Here is a 15,899-nt window from a genome sequence, read left to right as displayed (position 1 = left end):
AAAACAAAATAATAACAATATACCGCTTCCCTATACAATGTTGTTGAAATGACAAAAAAGAAAAGAAAAAAAAGAAACCATAGAAAAGAACTCTAATGTCCTACTGAAATAAACCTGGGAAGTTTTGACATAAAATTAAAGCTAGTACGGTTCTGCTGAATCTATAAAACATTACTAACTGAAGGAAAAACCATGTACATTAATAAATACATTCAATAATCAAGACAAACAGATTTAATGAGCATGAAAATAGTCCATAAAATGACTGCAAATTTTATGAAAATTAGTGTTAGTGTACAATGAGGAACATCTGAGCTTTTCTAAATTAAGGCAAGACATGACATGACATAATGATTAAGTACAAGTGGGTGGAACAGGATTTTTCCATCTAAGTAGAGTAGCTCTTCATGCCATAAGAATTATAAATAGTATGACTTGATGATTAGATGTTGAAAATAGCTTATTAATGTCATCTAACGCTCCAAACAAAGCCATTAAAGATTAGGTTCAAGACTAAAATGTAATATTATTAACAAAACACAAAAAATCTCCCTTCAATAAGATTCAAGAACTCAACAAGACCAGAACATATGTATTAAGATTGCTTCCCCATTGTTACATCTGTCACATTGGGGATATGGATCATATATAGGATCATTTGTCTTTCGACATGTAAGTCTGATGAACAACTTGAACTGAATAAGAGAATGTAGCACATAGTGAAGAACTAATTTAAGAATCAAATGAGGCAGGATATCTTCTGCTGGACATTTGAGTGAATGCTACTGGTTCCTTGAGATCCTTGTTCATATCAATGTTGCCCAGGAGGAATTACCAACTTGCAAGCTCTGACATATCTGAACACATCTTAGTTTCCAATAGAAGTTTCAAAAGCTGCCCTGGAGCAGAAATCCTGCTTCATCGATGAAGACTGGCCAAGATCTTAGGCACCCAAGATGGCGGAACCTATGTGCAGTGCGTCAAATGACTTAAAGACTTGTTAACTCAAACCAAGGCTTTAATCATCAAAAGACTGGAGCGTATTACAGCACAGTTGACCAGTCCAGAGTGACCTGGGTATGGTTAGGAGCAGCCCTTTATGACCTGCCAGTAGGCGTGGCTATGACTCTCAGCCAATCACAACAACTATAAGCAAACATATACAAATATACATGGGTGATAGTATCCTGTACTATCACTCTATGATCACCAGCAGCCATGAGGGAACCAGAGGACTGGCACAGGGCACCAGAAAACCAGGAGACCACCCCCTATCTAAGAAGGAGAAGCCCACAAGACAGTGACCAAGGCAGCAGACATTGAGGTGATCTGTGACTGAGGAACATACAGGCGGTCAGCTACTGGAAACTGCAGTAAAAGGGCTCATGCCAGGTGGCAGCCTGCTGGAGACTGATTCAAAATTGCCTGAAGGGATACCAGGTATCAGAACTGGGATACGAGAGAGTGCTGCTGAAGCTGAAATGTTCCTAATCATGTCAGAGCTCTTCCGATGGTTTGGACTGGATTCTGTGTGGCTATGGAGGCTGGGGAAGTGCTGGAGGTACACTCAGTGACTCTGCTTCTCTTTCTCTGACTACAAGAGGTGCTTCAGGCAATTTCTGCCAATGGTGAATCTGTCTGCCTAACAACAACAGATAAAGACAATTTTGTGTAATACGACATTCTTTTTATTACATGACAATAACTTGAATCTTGAGATGTATACCTCTATCTGATTTGGAATATATGGGGAGAGGAGATGGGAAAGACAGTGGCAGATGGAATATAATTTGGAGATTGTGCGGTTGGAAGAAAAGAAAAACAAAGCAGATTTTCAAATGGCAAGAAACCAATAATTGTTCTAAGTGCCCAGATACAGACAAACAATTTATTGACTTTTATTGCAATGGAGCTGGAGGGTTTTTTTTCTCCTTCCCACGCATTTTGAACTTTTCCATCACTTTTATCCCTTGATTTCCTTAATGCCTAAAAAATTATTCCAACTGAGCATCCTGTGGTGGAGAATTCCAAAGATACGCAATTCTCCAATTCTATAATTCATTTAAGATTATATGATCCATACAAATTCTTTCCTGTTCTATTTTAATTGCTCTTGCCTCAAAGCATATATGTGGAATTAATTTGTTTGGCATGATGTGATCCTGATACATATGGGGCTTGTGACGTTTATTAAGTTTGAATTTTCAATGACAATTAAATTCAAAATTGTTGAGTTTTTTAAAGATCTTCAACAGATACACTGGAGCAATATTGCCTTGCCTTTCTGGGGCAAAAAGTGACATGGGCACTACTTCCTGAATTGTGAAATTCTCCATTTGAGGATTTGACTTTGGCTCAGACCACATTCACCCAGCAGATGGAAGATCTGCTGCATCCCACATCTGCCTCAGAAAACTCTCCAGAGTAATTCAGAGTTCTCCAATTTCAGTCAAATGTTCCATCTCTGGTATCCACACTAATCTTTTTAATTCAGTTCATAGCCAACTACCCTGAGAAATGATTTATTAAGCACTCGTCATTCCTTTATCACTTTTGACAGTTATTTTCTGTTTTGTGGATAAATAAAAATGAAGGGATCCAACAGTGCAATCCACTGCATCGTACGCAACATAGATATTTAATCCTTAAAAATTAGATGGAAACATCTGTTCTTCTACCAGAAGTAAAGTAACTTTAGACACTTCCAAATACAATCATTTCAATTTGACTTGAAATATGCAGATTGTCCATGAATTCCTCAGTTATCCTGCATCTTGAAACAGTTTCCTCTGTCGTGTACGACTTAATCACCATGATATGAAATCCATGCACAGAACTAACCTCACACATTTACTGAAGGAGCTCTGGAAAATGTTTTATGGAGTTCACCAAACACCTGGGAAATTTACAAACACTGAACAAACAGTCGACAGGATACAATAGGCCTGGCAATGCTAAAGCAAGAGGATGTTCTCAGTTTATGGCAATGAGCCAATGTGGAGATGTTGGAGCTTTATGCGATGAAATAGTATAATTGAAGAGTTTTTTCTTTGGCTTGTAAATATGTAGTTGGGATTTGAGAGAGAGAGAGAGAGAGAGAGAGAGAGAGAGAGAGAATCAAAGGATTCACAGTCTGCTGAGGACGAGGTCGAGAGTGTACAAGACCAGTAATTCAAATCTCTACAGGAAGTCCAGGTATAATCTATGGAAGGCCAGCTTAGCAGCAAAGAGGCAATTCCAAAGGAAGCTAGAGGCAGAGTCAGATACTCACCAACTAAGGCAGGGTTTTTAGGCCATTACATCCTACAAGGTGAGGCTGAACACCATAAATTGCTGTGATGCTTCACTACTCAATGAGCTGAACAACTTTTATACTCGCTTTGAAAAGAAGAACTCAATGGCACCAATGTGAATCCCTGAAGAAACTGTCTACGAGGCCAGCATTAGAACATCCTTCAAGAGGGTGAACTCTCACAAGGCATCAGGGGACTGAAAATCCGTGACAACCAACGAGCCAGAGAACATTTTCAATCTTATTGCTGCAGTTGGAAGTTCCCACCTTCTTCAAAAGGGCATTAATCATGCCTGTGCCCAAGAACAGAGTCATCTGCCTCAATAACTATCACCCAGTAGCACTCATATCTAAAGAGATGAAATGCTTTGAGAGTTTAGTCATGGTCAGAATTCACTCATACCTAAGTAGAGATCTGAACCTATTGCAATTAGCCTACTGTCACAATCATACAACAGCATATGTAATTTCACTGGCTCTCCACTCATCCTTGGATCACAGAAGCCCCTTTTCCACTGGTATCCCAGTTAATTGGCTGTGCAGTGTCCTGGGATAGGAAGCCCTTTGTGCCGTTTCCATTGGGCCACCCTTAACTGGAAACACTAATTACTTTTTCCACTGAACACAACTCATCTCCTTCAAAATGGGTGACTTTATGCCATCCCTTTTTCACTGGTTGTATCAGCATGCCAGTGTAAGCAAACGTCAGGGATATGAGTAGGGATAGAGGCGGTTAATCCCCAATGTGAAATGATGTAATTTGATGCCGGCATTCGGACAGTATTGCTTTTCCGCTGGACCCTGTCCCAGCAAATTCTCAGTTAATTCCTGGGACAGGGTGCCAGTGGAAAGTGGGCTCTAGTCAACCACAACACCTACATCAGGCTACTCTTTACTGACTACAGCTCAGTTTTCAACACCATCATTCCCTCAGTGCTGGTCAATAGTTACAAAACCTGGGCCTTTCCACTTCTCTCTGCAACTGAATCCTTGATTTCCTTGTTGGAATGCCACAGACATTACGAATTGGAAACAACATCTCCTCCTCAAGACAATCAACACAGGTACACCTCAAGTATGCGTGCTTAGCCCATTGCTCTACTCACTCTACATCCATGACTGTTGGCTATGCACAATTCTAATGCCATATACAAATTTGTCAATGACGCACAGTTATCAGCAGAATCACAGACCACAATGAGAAAGCTTACAGGAGGGAGATCGATCAGCTCGTTGAGTGGTGTCAGAACAACCTTGCACTCAATGTTAGCAAAATTAAAGGCCTGATTGTAGATTTCAGGAGGGGGAAATCAAAAAAATACAAAACAATCTTCATTTGAGGGGTCAGCAGTGGAAAGGTTCAAGAACTTCAAATTTCGAGGTGTCAACATTTTTGCAGACTTGCCCTGGGGCCTCCATGTCGATGCAATCATGGAGAAGGCTCTCCAGCTGCTATGCCTCATGAGGAATTTGAAGAGATTTGGTTCATCACCAAAGACTTCTGCAAATTTCTACAGATGTACCATGGAGAGAATTTAACCCACTAGGCATTGACAAATAGGATTATAATGTGTGTTTAACCAGCCAATTTGGCAGGTTTTCCACCCATGTACAGGCCAATTTGTGGATAGAATTTTTTTTAAAAATTGCACGGGTAGGCAAACCACCTCGGAGATGGATTGCTGACCCGTGTACGCTCACCGTGTAACTGTTGTTGGTTAATTTGTAAGTGATCAAGGCTGTCTGGGTAGAAAATGACATCAGCACTTGCATGCGATGGCTGTCTTCCTTACCCATAATCTCCCATGCGACTGCCCCAACTCCATTCCCCGATGACGCACTCCATTCCCCGCCGGCCCACTTCACTCCCTGACAGCCCACTCTGCTCCTCAATGGCCCAACAGCATTCATCCGGCAGATGATAGCATTTCCCCTAACCCTGACAGCATTCTCCTTGAATCCCAACAGCGTCCTCCACCTCCCTGCCCCGACAGCATTCTCCCTTGGCCCCAACTCTGTGTTCCTCCCCCAGCCCCAACAGCATTCTGACTCTGCTCTTGCCCTGGACCCAACAGTGCCCCCTGCCTCTGCCTCCACCCCAATTCCATGCCTGCCCCAGCCACTTACCTTTTGGAGGCCAACACAAGGAACAGAGGATTCTCTGAGGGGCCTCCAGAGACGCGGTGAGTGTGTGACACGTTACCAAAGGGATGGGAGCACCCTTAAAATGCCCAGTCGCTGTTCAACGAGTCAACTTAGGGTCTAGAATGTAATGGGTTGCAGGGGCCCACTCTATGAGTAGGATACACGGGTCCCGAGCAGCCCCACTTTGTAAATTCCTACTGTCTTGCATGGAGGTGCCAATGCACAGGACAGTTAAAGCCTACAGAGGGTTGTGAATTCAGCCAGCGCCATCATAGGCATTAGAGTTCATTCCATTAAGGGCATCCACAAGAGACGGTGTCTTAAGTAACCAGCCTCTATCCTCAAGGGACCTCACTATCCAAACCATGCCCTCTTCACACTGCCACCATCAGGAAGGAGGTAAAGGAACCTGAAGACGAACACCCAGTGGCACAAAAATAGCTTCTTCGCCTTCACCATCAGATATGTGAATGGACAATGAACCACAGACCCTACCTCGCTTTCTTTTGGCACTAATTAATTTTTTTAATGTAATTTATAGGAATATTTACACTTGTAATGCTATCAGAAAATAATGAATTTTGTGATAAGTTCAGGACAATAAATTCTAATTCTGGGGAAGATAGAGAGAGAGAAAAAGAGAGATCACATTACATTTCTAGTCCATGCCCTTTGATCAGAACTTAGCCAAGTATGCTATAAAATGTGAAACAAGTTGGAAAAATTGCATTTTTCCGTTAAAGCTAAATCTTGCAATGCTTGAAATCTGGAATAAAAAGAGAACATGCAAGTCACATTACACTGAAAGTTTCTGTTTCTCTCCACATGTTACCAGATTTCTAATGAAATCTGTTCTGCTATTTCCAAGGGTAAAGTTAATATGCTGATCACAGAGCCTTGCTATTCTAATGCACCAGTGTCAGTCATTTGGTCCATCTCATCCCTTTCAGTGCCAAAGCTCTCACACTTGGTTGTTCTCCATAATATTTTTCAAATATATTAAAATCTGATTGATACAACAGAGGTAATTTCCAGTGAGGTGCATGGATTTCCATTAATGTCAATAGAATTGAGCATTGGATTAAAAACAAATAGAGAGTGATCAACTACTCGATTAAATGTTATATCCAAATCTAGAACTATTGTTCCAAGAGTATTACCTGCTGAGCATTTACCACATCTTCTGTCTTTAAAAAGTTTATTTTGCAGTGCACAAGCATGCTGAGAAACTCGGCAGATCATGCAGCATCCAGAGGAAGTAAAGGATAACCAACATTTCGGGCTCAGGCCCTTGGTCATGTAGTTTCTCAAGCCATTTTGTGTATTGCAATTGACCCTTTAGCATCTTCAGACTTTCTTGGTTAACACAAAGTTTGCTTTGCTGGAATGAAAGAATTTGGACAGTTTCATGGATGGGAGTGGTATGGGTGTAGAACAGTGGAGCTAGGTTAAAAAAATGGTTTGGAACAGACTAGAAGGGCTGAAGGGGGTTGTTTCTGTGCTGTAGTATTCTATGGTTCTATGGACGCCTCAATTCCATTAAATATTGTTTAGATGGAGGCCTAAAATGTGTTAGATTCCTGACCAGAAATGGAGACACAGTTATCCATTTGACCTGGATTTCCTGTGCTAGTACAATGTCCATTGTCATTGCTTGCAATGTCCAGTTACCCATTTGGTACAGATCCCAAGATTAAACAATTTTCTATCCAATTTCAATCCAAGAAGATCTAAACCAAGCTTTTCAACATCATTTGTAGCAGGTTTATGTTCGACCTAAAATATACGTAAAACCCCTGGTATCCAGAATTCATGGAACTGGCATCCACAAGCACCAGCAAAAGAATTGAGGAAAATACATTGTAAAAATTAAAATAAATAACATCAAAATAATAGGTTAAAATATGTACATTCAAAATAGTTAAAAAAAAGTTCTCTGAAGTAAAATGTAAACCTTTGCTGAAGATGGGAGCAAATCTTCAGCCAGCAGAGTGCCTTGGTCATGCTTTGTTCACAGCTGCTGTTTGAATAAAATGGCATTGCCAAGCATGAAGAGCTGGTTGATTCCGCTCACCATGGGAGTGACTCCTTATTCCTATTTAGTAAGGATTAGACTGGTCAGAGACTTTATCTGTAAACTTGGGGGAGGAGGAGTGAATTATCTTTAATGCTATTGTTCAGGTGACTCCGTGGAGGGGAGGGACCTTCAGATGCAGTGACAGTTAAAGTTTTTCAAAGAATGTGACTGATAATAAAATAAAATGGTTAAAGGTTTTTATATTCATGCAAGTGAAATTTGTTCAGTATAAGTACAGTATAGTATTTTTTGCCTTTTAATCTCTTTATTTTTAATGCAGGTGTATTAGTTAGACATTGTAAGAGTAAGTCTCAAGCAACCGGAAAATACACTTCTCTGGCATCCACCAATCTGGATGCTGGATACCATGTGTTTTACTGTAGACTTAATGCATGCATTCCATGAACCATGTTTGTGTAATAACCTACCCAAACTGAAAGAGAAAAAAAAATTATGTGTGTTTGAACCTATGACCATGCATCACACAAAGCCCACACAGCTATTACACAGCTGTTTTCACTTTTTATTTTGTATACAAAGGAGAAGCGACATGATAATAACCCAGGAGGAGCAGCAAAATACAATGTTCTTGACAAATGATTGTACACAAAACGTTTTCATTGACTATTTGAAGTTCGTTGATAAGTTTGAAAACTCTAGTTCCACACAATCTTAAAACATAGCTAAATACAAACAACATCAAAGACATGAAAAAGCTAAGTGAATCATTGTGCATTCCCACATAAACTAAAGCAAACTTTCAATGCTGGATGATGGAGAAAAGATTTAAAATAATTTATAAAGTGTATTGCAGCCATGTGTTACATTATATCAATCTCAGTGGAGGCAAGATATGTGAAAAGAGATAGCAAACTATCAGCCAACTGCAGGTGCACGTGTCGTCCTACAACAGTCAATGATGAATTACTTTCAGGTTAAATATCCACAAAGCTTCACCAATTGTAAATTTGGTGGAATTTCAGTATCTCAGTGGAATTATGCAGAAGCCCTTTCCTCCACTCTTCCATGAATTCTCCACTGAAATTATGGCAAAAGTTCAGGAATTCCAAATACAGGGAGTTGATTTATGTCACTTCCACCCAACTGTTTCTATGCACAATAATAAAGGATATTTCCATCTGCATGATTTGGTAAGATAAAGAGAATGGAAGTGAGTGGTGGTACACCGCCGGCCTACTGCAGGGGGCAACCTCTATACCTGCAGGAGTGTAAGGGGACAGGACAACACCTGGCCGGCTATCAATCAGTCGGCCTGAATGGATCAAGCCCCAGCCGGTCGAGTGTCAATCACCCTCCGGGATATAAGCCTGGCCGGCCTCCCGAGGCCTCACTCAGAGTTGCTGCAGCTACAGCCATCCTGGCTCTGTGGAAGTCTTTGTGGATTAAAGACTGTTGTACAGTCTTTACCTCGTGTGTGTCTGATTCTGGCTAACAGCGCACCACAATTTAATCCACAAAATTTTCCCACGGCTGCCATAGAAAAACTCCTGAGCGCAGGGAGCCACGAAGTTGACACATGCCACCCGAAAGCCCAGATACGCTTTGAGATCTGGCAGCATGCAGTCGAGGCAATCATCGAGGCGCAAGCAGGCGGCATCCTGGACTCGGATTGGAAGAGGCTGGTCCTACTCCAGTCAAAGCTGGGTCCCCACGCCTTCCAAGCAACCAAAGGCTGCTCCACATATAAGAGCGCAATGGTCACTCTCAAGAACTTGTACAAGCCCCCCATGAATGTGGTCTGTGCAAGGTACCTCCTCAACACCCGAGCCCAGCCCGGGTAGACGGCTGAGTCTTACCTGGGACACCTGCGAGAGTTGGCCCAACCGTGTATGGCTGAACCCCGGGTAGACGCAGAGGAGGTCAAGAGGCTGATCCGGGATGCCTTCATCCGAGGGCTACGCTCAAGGGCCATCCGGCAGAAGCTGCTGGAAGATAGTATCTACGCACTGACCAAGAAAGTGGAAGTGATCCGAACCCTGGAAGCTGCAGCCCTGCACATCGAAGCCTTCGATTCCATGTTCCCCTAGGCTCCCTCATGGCCCTCTCACACTGAAGCTGCAGCCCCCAGACCGAGCTGGGGAGGAGAACGTCGCTGCGGCAGGTGCCCGGCACCCCTGTAAGTACTGTGGGTCCTGATGTGGGTCAGATCGATGCTCATGCCAAAACTGCCCGGCTAGGAACTAGTACTGTTCCCGATGCGGAAAGAGAGACCACTTTGCTAAAGTGTGCCTCTCGAAACCAGCCAGCAGCTCAGCAGCCCTGTATGACCTCCCCACCTCCCCCGCGGACCCCTCCACATGCACGTGCCAGGCAGTGCCATTGTTCCCACTACAATTTCCGCCTTCCCCGACTCCGACGGTGCAGCATCCGGCTCTGCCAGCAACGATCGCAGCGTGTGCCCTGAGCACCCGGACCATCCCCAGCCCTCGCTAGCGCAACTCGCTGAGAACTACAGCGACGTCACTTCCAGCTCACACCATGACATCACTTTCGGCAGACGTAATGACGTCACTACCGCCAGTTGTGACGACACCACTTCTCCGGCGCAACGAACACGACTGGGGAAGGCCAGCCACACAGTGGGCTCCCACATGCCGCTGCCATCTTGGGAACAGGCAGTGGTCTACACGGAGGGCCCCCGATGATGAGGAGAACCTCCGGGTGCCAACGGCTGTCGCACGCCACACCCCATGACTGACGTCGACATGATCAACACAGGTGATGACCAGGCTACCCTACCGATGCTCCCCACATCTCTGGACACCATAAATCACCATGCACAACCGGAGAGCGACAACTCCAACCCCGAGATGGTCCTGGCTGCCACCATGCTGACCAGGGACATCCCTCATGACCTCGGGCACTCTACGATGGACGTGCAAGTCAACGGGCTGGTAACAAAATGCCTGTTCAACAGTGGCAGCACCAAGAACTTCATTCACCCAAACGTGGCCCACTTCCTGAGATTAAAAGTCCACCCCACCACCTGCTCAATTGCCCTCGCTCCCAAGGATAAGACTATTGGTACCCTCGGGCACTGCTCGGCTGATATAACTGTGGGAGGGGAAACTTACATGGTCATGCCTAAAGTCTGTGCCCAGTCCTCCTGGGCCTAGATTTCCAGTGCCACCTGCAGACTGTCACCCTTGCCTTCAGGGGGCCCCGACCTCCACTCACATTGCACAGCACGCCAACCTACCAGCCCCGGCCAACCTGCGGCCTCTCCACACTATGCATCACCCCACCAGCGCTGTTCCCACATCTTACACTAGGCTGCAAGTCATCACCGCCAGAAGTAGGCGCTATTGTGCTGCAGACAGAGACTTCATCAAGGCGGAGGTGCGGCGACTCCTGGCGGAAGGTGTCATAGAGCCTAATAACAGCCCTTGGAGAGCCCAAGTCCTGGTGGTCAAAGAGGGAAGTAAGCCGAGGATGGTTGTGGATTACAGCCAGACCATTAATCGGTACACCCAACTGGATGCCTACCCCCTGCCTAGGATCGCTGACATGGACAACAAGATAGCCCACTACCGGGTTTTCTCCACAATTGACCTGAAGTCGGCATATCACCAAATCCCCATCCACCCGAAGGACAAGCCCTACACCGTCTTCGAGGCAGATGGGTGCTTGTACCAGTTCCGCTGAGTTCCTTTTTAGGTCACGAACGGGGTCTCCATCTTCCAGCGGGAGATGGATCACATGGTAGACCGGCTCAAGCTAAAAGCGATGTTCCCGTATCTGGATAATGACACTATCTGCGGCCGTGACCAGCAGGACCACGATGCTAACCTGGAAAAATTCCTCCAGATGGCTGGGGAGCTGAACCTCACAACAAGGAGAAGTGTGTGTTTAGCACCACCCACCTCAACATCCTTGGGTACATCGTGGCTCATGGGGTCGTCGGACCAGATCCAGAAAGGATGCACCCATTAATGGAGCTACCTCTCCCCCCCCCCCCCCCCCCCACAACGCTAAAGGCCCTCCGCAGGTGCCTTGGCCTATTCTCCTATTACTCGCAGTGGGTCCCTTGCTTCTCGGACAAGGTCCGCCCGCTGGTCCAAGCTACAACTTTTCCCCTCACACCCAAGGCGCAGGCAGCCTTCATCCGCATCAGGCAGGACATCTCGGATGCCATGATGCAGGCCATGGATGAGGACTCCCGCTTCCAGGTGGAAAGCGATGCCTCCGAGGTAGCCCTCACTGCTATCCTCAACCAAGGGGGGGGGGTGCGCCCCATCGCTTTCTTCTCTAGGACCCTCCACAGTTCATATTTAACACTACCCACAAGAACAAGATCAAGAACGCTGGAGAGTCGAGCTGGCAACCTACTGCTATGACATTCAGTACCACCCCGGAAAGTTTAATGACTCCCCCGATGCCCTCTCTTGGACCTGCGCGTCTATGCACGATGACAGGCTGCAGGCATTGCATGAGTCTCTCTACCATCTGGGTGTCACCAGGTTGTACCACTTCATTAAATCCCGGAACCTGCTGTATACCATTAGGGTATAGCACCGAGGCCTGCCGGGTCTGTGCAGAGTATAAACCGAGGCCTGTTGGGTCTGTGCGGAGTATAAACCCCGTTTCTTCCGCCCGCCCCAGGCCCATGTCGTAAAGGCCACTCGGCCCTTCGAGCTTCTCAGCATGGACTTCAAAGGGCCCCTGCCTTCCACAAACTGAAACGTCTACATCCTCACGGAGGTGGACGAGTACTCATGCTTCCCTTCTGCGAGTCCTTGCCCGGACACCTCCACAGCCACCATTATCAGGGCCCTGGGGCAGATCTTCACCATGTTTGGCTACCCTGCTTTCATCCACAGCGAACGGGGGTCTAGTTTCATGAGTGACAAGCTGTGCCAGTACCTGATGGTTATGACCCGAGAGGCAATGGGCAAGTGGAATGTAAAAACGGGGTGGTCTGGAAGGCACTCCTCCTGGCTCTCAAGTCGAAAGGGTGGGCCGTTGAGTACTGGCAGGATGCCCTGCCTGAGGTGCTCCATGCCATTTGGTTGCTGCTATGTTCGGCTACCAATGAGACCTCTCATGATCGTCTGTTCACATTCCCCAGGAAGTCAGCGACTGGAATGTCCCTCCCAGCATGGCTCACGTCCTCAGGACCAGTGCTCCTGCATAAACATGTACGGACACACAAGGCCGAACTCTTGGTCGAGCAGGTCTTACTCCTACACACGAACCACAACTACGCCTATGTTAGGTTCAGTGGTGGCAAGGAGGACACAGTCTCAACCAGGGATCTGGCACCGGCAGGTGCACCAACCACTCCACGGCATCCTTCAGCCCAGGACGACGCCGACCGGGCATATATTCCCGTCCCCAGGCAGCTATGGGGTGCGCAGGACCTCCTTGATCACCAGGGACCCGCTTCAGCCCTGGGGGACGAACCTGCCCCCCCACCACCCATCCAATACGACTCGACCCTGGCCTCCTTGGCCACCCCTCTGCGCGGCACCACACCAGTCACACAGACCCCTGCCGCCAGCCCCCCCCACTTCCCCTCCCAACCAGTGACCAGGAGCCAGTACTACGACGGTCACAGAGTCCCCAGCGGCCACCGGATTGTCTCAGTCTGTAAATATTGTATTTTTTATAGTGGGTATGATTGCTTATTACTGCCCCCCCAACAAAGTAAACGTATATTAACAAATAGCTGTAAAGCTATTTTTTATTCACCATGTAGCTCTGTATAGCTGTGTTTTGGTCTTTTTTTTTCTTTAATTTTGTCTGGTGTAGGGGTAGTCTTGTGTTGTCTATGTTGTTTTTACATAATCTCATGATGTGCAGGTAGCATTATGGTTTGGAGGAATGTTATCTCATTTACTACTGGGTATTGTGTGTGTGTATCTGTATACATAAACTCAATGGAGATATTTGAAAGAGGGTTCTTGTTTGAAAATATTGTGTCTCTTTCTACAAATGGGCTTGAGTCTGATTTCATGGCAATCATCGAGATTCATAAATAATTACAACATATAACCGTATTTACTTTGAAATTGTTCTTCAGATTAACTTGTGTTTCACATATAAATCTTGTGCAGAGAGTTCAGACTGGACAACACTCTAAACCAGACTGTACGAGCCTGATTCAAAATCAAGCTGTATGGGGCTCACAACTCTCTCTTTTTCTATTAGTTGGAAAGATGATCAAGGATACTATGCAGGAGTTATTGGCTGGATCTGAGGCAACATGCTCCTTACAGTTGTAGCTGTCAAGAGACAAATCTAAGACATCTCTATTGGTGATCAACTCTAAAATTGTGAATACAGGTTGAAGTTAAAGGTGGCTACCAGGATGGTTCGGTAAGGTGTTATCGATTCACTGATCTATGTTATCCATATGTACAGTAAAACAAATTCAATGTGTCATGGTGAAGAAAATGAAGATTGAAAATTGAAAATTAATCATATTCATTGTCTAATTTGCACTCATATTTTCAATGCAATATATATATTACTTCTGGAGGTCCCAAAGGATCTGTCATAACCCTATATTCCTCCTTCCTTATACATCAGTCACGAATACAGTGGCCCTCTCTTGCCACTCTTGATTATTTCTTTGGCCCCCATGCTCCTTGTCCTCTTGTCCATTCCTGCAGCTTTTACTTGAACTCCAAATGGATCCAGTTAAACATCAGAGAGACAATCATTGTCTTTGCCTGAGGAATAGACAATAGATGCTGCCCAGATTCTGTAAAATGAATAAAAAAGCATTAACTCCATTCTTTCTGCAAACATTGTTAAGAACAGTTATAGAAATTGTCATATAACAAATATGAGATAACATGATTTCATGAAAGAGCAATCATGTTTGACAAACTTATCTGTGTTATTTGAAGATGTACCAAGCAGTCTCGAACCAGTTGATGATTTCTGGAGACATTTGATAAGATGCCATGTGAAAAATTATACAACAGGGCAAGATAACATTTTCTCTTGCTAACAGAAAACAGAGAATGAAGACCAACAGAGCATTTTCAGGTTGACAAGCTGTGGATACCATCTGGATTACGTCTCTGGCCTCAACTATGTACAGTCTGTATTCATAGCTTATAAAAGGGCTCCAAGTGTTTCGCAAATAGAAAGCAAATTATGGGGGGTACACCAAGAATCAGCAAATGGATCAGTTAAAATTAGGCAGCTGGAGTAATGTAGAAATGATAGGGTTTTCACTTCGATTAAAAAAAAACAATAATTGTGCTTAAAGCAAGATTTGTGATTCAAGATTCAATTTATTGACATTGTAATAAAACAAGGTCATATGACATTATATTGATTTTGCCTGCTGTAAGGAAGACAGATTTCCCATCAGCAGAAATTGCCTGAAGCGCCTCTTACCGTCAGAGAAAGAGAAACAAGAGAGAATGTCCCCTCCACCCCCAGAGTCACTGAATGTCTGTAAATTCGCCTCCAGTGCTTCCGCAGCTTCTGTAGCCACACAGAGACCAGTCCAAACCACTGGCAACCCAAGCTCCAGATCCTAACTTCCAACATGGCCAGAAATCCTTCAGAGCCTTCAGCACCCCCTTGCATCCTGCTTCCGATACCTGATACCCTTTCAGTCAGTTTTGGGCCAGACTCCAGCAATCTGCAGCCTGGCGCAAATTTCCTGACAGCAGTCTCCAGCAGCCCACAGCCTCCATGGGTTCCTTGCCTCAAGTTGACAGCAGCCTACTGCATGCTTGGGTCTTTCAGCATCTGATCTCCCTCACTGGTCCACTGTTGAGTTCATCATCCACGTGGGTCATCTCTCTGCTTCGCCTTCTCAGACGGGGTGCTATGTGCCAGTCCTCCATTCCCCTGAAGTCTGCAACCATTCATGGCTGCTGCTGATCAGAAGTGCCACCATCTTGGATGCAGACCCCGTGGTAGCAGGATTTTAAATAAAACTACCATTGACTCCTTTAACGGGGGGGTCATTCAAAGCTTGTGCGGAACTGGCGGTAGTTGACTGGGTGCTCGGACCCTGTGGGAGCGCTATATCTCTGCTTCTCACTCCCCACAGGTCCACACCAGCGGCAGCTCAGCCGTTACAACGACACTGGCAACACCGCCATTTTCCAAATGGAAAAAAAAACCATAGAACAACAATAGGCTGGAGGAACTCATTGGGTCAGAAGAACATCAGTGGGAGAAAAAGAATTGTCAATGTTTTGGACTGGAAACAATTTTTTTCTCCCACTGATGTTGTTCAACCTGTTAAGTTCCTCTAGCACAGTGGTTCCCAACCTTTTTCTTCCAACTCACATACCACTTTAAGTATTCCCTATGCCATAGGTGCTTTGTGATTAGTAAGGGATTGCTTAAGGTGGAATGCGGGTGGAAAGAAAGAGATTTGAAAACCACTGT

General features: G+C 45.2%; 1 long non-coding RNA gene across 1 annotated transcript in view; it reads left to right on the top strand.

Annotated features, from left to right (window-relative positions):
* LOC138761921 (uncharacterized) overlaps positions 1 to 14,703 on the top strand; it is a 52,781-nt gene extending 38,078 nt beyond the window's left edge. The window contains exons 2-3 of the long non-coding RNA XR_011356623.1: positions 13,686 to 13,853; positions 14,390 to 14,703. This is a non-coding gene — a long non-coding RNA (uncharacterized lncRNA). The remainder of the gene's footprint in view (positions 1 to 13,685; positions 13,854 to 14,389) is intronic.
* The last annotated feature ends 1,196 nt before the right edge of the window (positions 14,704 to 15,899 follow it).

Source organism: Narcine bancroftii, chromosome 4, assembly GCF_036971445.1.
Source record: "Narcine bancroftii isolate sNarBan1 chromosome 4, sNarBan1.hap1, whole genome shotgun sequence".
NCBI classification, from domain to species: domain Eukaryota; kingdom Metazoa; phylum Chordata; class Chondrichthyes; order Torpediniformes; family Narcinidae; genus Narcine; species Narcine bancroftii.
This window is presented reverse-complemented; position numbering and strand designations above follow the sequence as displayed.